The sequence below is a fragment of the Somniosus microcephalus genome, chromosome 33 (genome assembly GCF_052327205.1).
Source record: "Somniosus microcephalus isolate GS21.2 chromosome 33, FLI_Smic_1.0, whole genome shotgun sequence".
Classification (NCBI taxonomy): domain Eukaryota; kingdom Metazoa; phylum Chordata; class Chondrichthyes; order Squaliformes; family Somniosidae; genus Somniosus; species Somniosus microcephalus.
The window spans coordinates 38,145,494-38,151,466 of NC_141019.1; positions in this window are offsets into that span (position 1 = coordinate 38,145,494).

Sequence of the window (5,973 nt, forward strand, 5' to 3'; positions counted from 1 at the left end):
AAAATCGGCGAACTTTAAAAAAAAATCGCAAACTTACTGCCATTTGGTTTTGTTTAATTAAAATTCGAGTTTAAAAGCAATTCTTTCGCCTCTTTTCAAGCACCTCTTATAAATCGGCGGCTGCAAGCGCGGTCCACGGAGTTGATTTCAACCCAAAAGCTTCGTGCAGTTAATTAGTCTTAAAAATGCGTTTGTAGAAACATTAGCGCCGAATTGGGCCTCGAACTCACCAAACAGCGACAGCAGAATCTGCCCCACTCGTTGCTAAAAGTTATTTTTAAAGGGAAGAGGGGTTAATGATTGAACTTTTCCCTACTGTGTGTTTTTTGGGGGGTATTTCTCTCTCTCTCTCGCTCGCTCTGTGCATCTTTTCAAGGTCAAGATTTAATTGAGACTTTGAAATCGACTTTGGTCTATTTCTCTTTGGACGGCGCCAAGTCTTAGCCCGCTTCGGGGTTGTTGCAATGAGACGATCAGGGGAAATGTTTTTTTTTGTGCCCCCCCCCCCCCCCCAGATACAGAGTAAAAATTAACACACACACACATAAAAAAAATCACCTGCCCCCCCCCCCCCCCCCCGCCCCGGAACTTTAAACAGAAACAGATCGAAAATGTTTAAACATTAAACAGACTGGATTCTACTTAATTTCCGTGCACGCAAGACATGTGGTGAAAAATACGGCAACGGTATAAATATATATTCCTCCACCCCGCAAAGAATAATTTTGTTGAATTGTTTTTCATGACCGAACATCGAAATAAATTTCCAGTTCGTTGCAGGAAATGAGTTTATAATTTACAGAAAGGAACTGCCCAGTTTCGCCCGCCGGCCGCCGGGTGAATTACTTTCTGTTTTGGCTCTTGATTAAAACAACTGTGTTGAGTCTGAATGGTGGATATATTTCATTGCAGCGACTCGTTAGTGCAATAACATAAAACACAGCCATTCGCTAGTTTGCCGTGGCGTCTTTTACCCCTTTGTGAGAGTGTGTTTTGTGGTCATTTCTCGCCCCGTTTCCTCCCAGCGCCAGTGTGTCTTTCAGTTTAAACCTCGTTCTCTGGTAATAGTTACATCAGACCCGATCTGTGTTTGTGAGTGTGTGTGAATGTGTGTGACTGTGTGTGTGTGTGTGTGTGTAAATGTGTGTGTGTGAGAGTGTGAGTGTGTGTGTGTGTGTGAGTGTGTGTGAATGTGTGTGTGTGTGTGAGTGTGTGTGTATGTGTGTGTGTGAGTGTGTGAGTAGGTGTGTGTGTGAGTGTGTGTCTGTGTGAGTGTGTGTGTGTGCCTGAGTGTGTGTCTGTGTGAGTAGGTGTGTGTCTGTGTGTGAGTGTGTGTGAGTGTGTGTGTCTGAGTGTGTGTCTGTGTGAGTGTGTGTGTGTGTCTGAGTGTGTGTCTGTGTGAGTAGGTGTGTGTCTGTGTGTGTGTGTGAGTGTGTGTGAGTGTGTGTGTGTGTGTCTGAGTGTGTGTCTGTGTGAGTAGGTGTGTGTGAGTGTGTGTGTTTGAATGTGTGAGTGTGTGAGTAGGTGTGTGTCTGTGTGTGTGTGTGTGAATGTGTGAGTGTGTGTGTGCGTGTGAATGTGTGAATAGGTGTGTGTCTGTGTGAGTGTGTGTGTGTGAGTGTGTGTGTGAGTGTGTGTGTGGTTGTCTCTCGGCTGTATTTTAATTTCCGGCGGGGAGTTACCGAGGAAGGGGGGAGGTGAACTAAGGCTAATTTAAAATATTGAAAACTCGAGCTGAAATTGATGGGCTGGTTTGCTAGACTAGAGAAAAACAAATGGGTAAAATGCAAGATTAAACATTGCAGAGATACAGGGACACCGCACAAAAAAACTGGAGAGAATGTGTTCCATTTGTAAAAGGGCTGATATTATTTTTAAAAAGAGTTAAAGTAGATTTTTTTTAACCAACTGGTATTGAGTGATATGAACCGAAATCACCTTTTACAAAAAATAAAGAATTGTGGGCTTAGTTGAGATAGGGGTTTCTGATATGCTTTAAAACTTATATCTTCAGGCTAACACAGTTTAAAGATCATGCTTCTGCGTGTGTCTAATTGAAGGATTAGTCTCAATTTGTATTTCCCTTTAGTTGAAACATTTCTTGCAGCTATCACACCAACCGGAAAAAATATTCGTGCAGATAAAGAGAAGTCAGCAGGGCCCGGAGTGAGAGCAACGCCCGCGCTGAATGTTCAGAGACACCAGAGTGCAAACCCTTCCTTATTTATTTCATATCATTCAGCGATTCATAAATACTGCAGCTCAACCATCAAAGCTGGACGCTGCCCTATATCTACATTAGCAGGATGAATGGCGCGTAAACACTGGGTTATTGAGGCTGGTGAATACTTCCCTGCATGTCTCTGTCTATCTGTCATTCGGTGTTAATTTACGCCACTCTACCAGATATATAGATGTGCACAGCTCTCTCTACCTGTCCCAGTTATATATCTGTACATCTCTCTCTACCTGTCCCAGTTATATATCTGTACACAGCTCTCTACCTGTCCCAGTTATATATCTGTACATCTCTCTCTACCTGTGACAGTTATATATCTGTTCACAGTTCTCCCCACCTGTCCCAGTTATATAGCTGTACACAGCTCTCTCCACCTGTCCCAGTTATATATCTGTACATCTCTCTCTACCTGTCCCAGTTATATATCTGTACATCTCTCTCTACCTGTCCCAGTTATATATCTGTACATCTCTCTCTACCTGTCCCAGTTATATATCTGTACATCTCTCTCTACCTGTCCCAGTTATATATCTGTACATCTCTCTCTACCTGTCCCAGTTATATATCTGTACACAGCTCTCTCTACCTGTCCCAGTTATATATCTGTACATCTCTCTCTACCTGCCCCAGTTATATATCTGTACATCTCTCTCTACCTGTCCCAGTTATATATCTCTACATCTCTCTCTACCTGTCCCAGTTATATATCTGTACATCTCTCTCTACCTGTCCCAGTTATATACCTATACATCTCTCCCTACCTGTCCCAGCTATATATCAGTACATGTCTCTCTACCTGTCCCAGTTATATATCTGTACACAGCTCTCTCTGCCTGTCCCAGTTATATATCTGTACATCTCTCCCCACCTGACCCAGTTATATATCTGTACATCTCTCTCTACCTGTCCCAGTTATATATCTGTACATCTCTCCCTACCTGACCCAGTTATATATCTGTACATCTCTCTCTACCTGCCCCAGTTATATATCTATACATCTCTCTCTACCTGTCCCAGTTAAATATCTGTACATCTCTCTCTACCTGTCCCAGTTACATATCTGTACATCTCTCTCTACCTGTTCCAGTTATATGTCTGTACATCTCTCTCTACCTGTTCCAGTTATATATCTGTACATCTCTCTCTCTACCTGTCCCAGCTATATATCTGTACATCTCTCTCTACCTGTCGCAGTTATATATCTGTACATCTCTCTCTACCTGTCCCAGTTATATATCTGTACACAGCTCTCTCTACCTGTCCCAGTTATATATCTGTACATCTCTCTACCTGTCCCAGTTATATACCTGTACATCTCTCTCTACCTCTCCCAGTTATATATCTGCACATCTCTCTCTCTACCTGTCCCAGTTATATATCTGTACATCTCTCTCTGCCTGTCCCAGTTATATATCTGCACATCTCTCTACCTGTCCCAGTTATGTATCTGTACATCTCTCTCTACCTGACCCAGTTATATATCTGTACTTAAGGAAGTGGCCCTAGAAATAGTAGATGCATTGCTGGTCATCTTCCAAAATTCTATAGACTCTGGCACAGTTCCCATGGATTGGAGGGTAGCTAATGTAACCCCACTATTTAAAAAAGGTGGTAGAGAGAAAACGGGGAATTATACACCGATAAGCCTGACATCGGCAGTGGGGAAAATGCTAGAGTCCATTATAAAAGATGTACTAGCAGAGCACTTGGAAAACAGTGACAGGATTCGAAAAAGTCAACATGGATTTACAAAAGGTAAATCGTGCTTGATTAACCTACTGGAATTTTTTGAAGATGTAATAGGTAGAATAGATAAGGGAGAACCAGTGGATGTGGTGAATTTGGGCTTTCAGAAGGCTTTCGATAAGGTCCTGCATAAGAGATTAGCGTGTAAAGTTAAAGGCAATGGGATTGGGGGTAAGGTATGGACTTGGATAGAGAACTGGTTGGCAGACAGGAAGCAAAGAGTTGGAATAAACGGGTCTTTTTCTGAGTGGCAGGCAGTGACTAGTTGGGTACCGCAGGGATCGGTGCTAGGATCCCAGCTATTCACAATATATATTAATGATCTAGGCTTGGGAACTAGATGTAATATCTCCAGGTTTGCAGATGACACAAAGTTGGGTGGGCATGTGTGCTGTGAGGAGGATGCCGATAAACTCCATTATGATTTGGACAGGTTGGGTGATTGGGCAGATGCATGGCAGATGCAGTATAATGTGGATAAATGCGAGGTTATCCACTTTGGTGGCAAAAACAGGAAGGCAGATTATTATCTGAACGCAATAGATTGGGGAGTAGGGGAAGTGCAACGAGACCTGGGTGTCCTTGTGCACCAGTCGCTGAAGGTAAGCATGCAGGTGCAGCAGGCGGTTAAGAAGGCAAATGGTATGTTGGCCTTCATAGCGAGAGGATTCGAGTACAGGAACAAGGATGTCTTGCTGCAGTTATACAGGGCCTTGGTGAGTATTGTGTGCAGTTTTGGTCGCCTTATCTGAGGAAGGATGTTCTTGCCATGGAGGGAGTGCAGCGAAGATTCACCAGACTGATACCTGGGATGGCAGGAATGACGTATGAGGAGAGATTGGGTCGATTGGGCTTATATTCGCTGGAGTTTAGAAGAATGAGAGGGGATCTCATTGAAACTTATAAAATTCTAACAGGACTAGACAGACTAGATGCATGAAGGATGTTCCCAATGGCGGGGAGACCAGAACCAGGGGTCACAGTCTAAAGATAAGGGGTAAGCCATTTAGGACAAAGATGAGGAGGAATTTCTTCACCAGAGAGTGGTGAACCTGTGGAATTCTCTACCACAAAAGGCAGTTGAGGCCAATTCATTAAATATATTCAAGAAAGAGTTAGATATATTTCTTAAGGCTAAAGGGATCAAGGGATATGGGGAGAAGGCAGGGACAGGGTACTGAATTTGGATGATCAGCCATGATCTCATTAAATGGCAGAGCAGGCTCGAGGGGCCGAATGGCCTACTCCTGCTCCTATCTTCTATGTTTCTATGTTTCTGTCTCTCTCTCTACCTGCCCCAGTTATGTATCTGTACATCTCTCTCTACCTGTCCCAGTTATATTTCTGCACATCCCTCTCTCTATTTGTCCCAGTTATATTTCTGCACATCTCTCTCTATGTGTCCTAGTTATATATCTGTGCATGTGTACTTAGCTATCTCCGTTATATATACCTACACATATATACCTGTCTATCCCAGTTAGGTAGCTGTACATCCCTACACCTCTCTATCCTAATTATATATCTGCACACCTTTAGACATGTCTATTCTAATTATATATTTGTGCACTTCTGCATCTGTCTGTCACAGTTTTATATCAGTACTCCTGTACACCTATCAAGATCAGTTATATATAGCTACACCTATGCACCTATTTATTTTAGTCATATAAATCTACATTTATATGCCCAACTCTCCCTGTTGTATATCTGTACACCTATATACATGTCTGTCCCAGTTATACACCTGTGTACTATGTACATGTATATCCTAGTTATACTTCTATACACCTATATACATGTCTAGCCCATATATACACACGCCAATCTATGTATCAGTACACCCATATACTTGTCTATCCCACTTATATATATTTATACCTGTTATAAGAGCATAAGAAATAAGAGCAGGAGTCGACCATATGGCCCCTCGAGCCTGCTCTGCCATTCAATAAGATCATGGCTGATCTTCGACTTCAACTCCACTT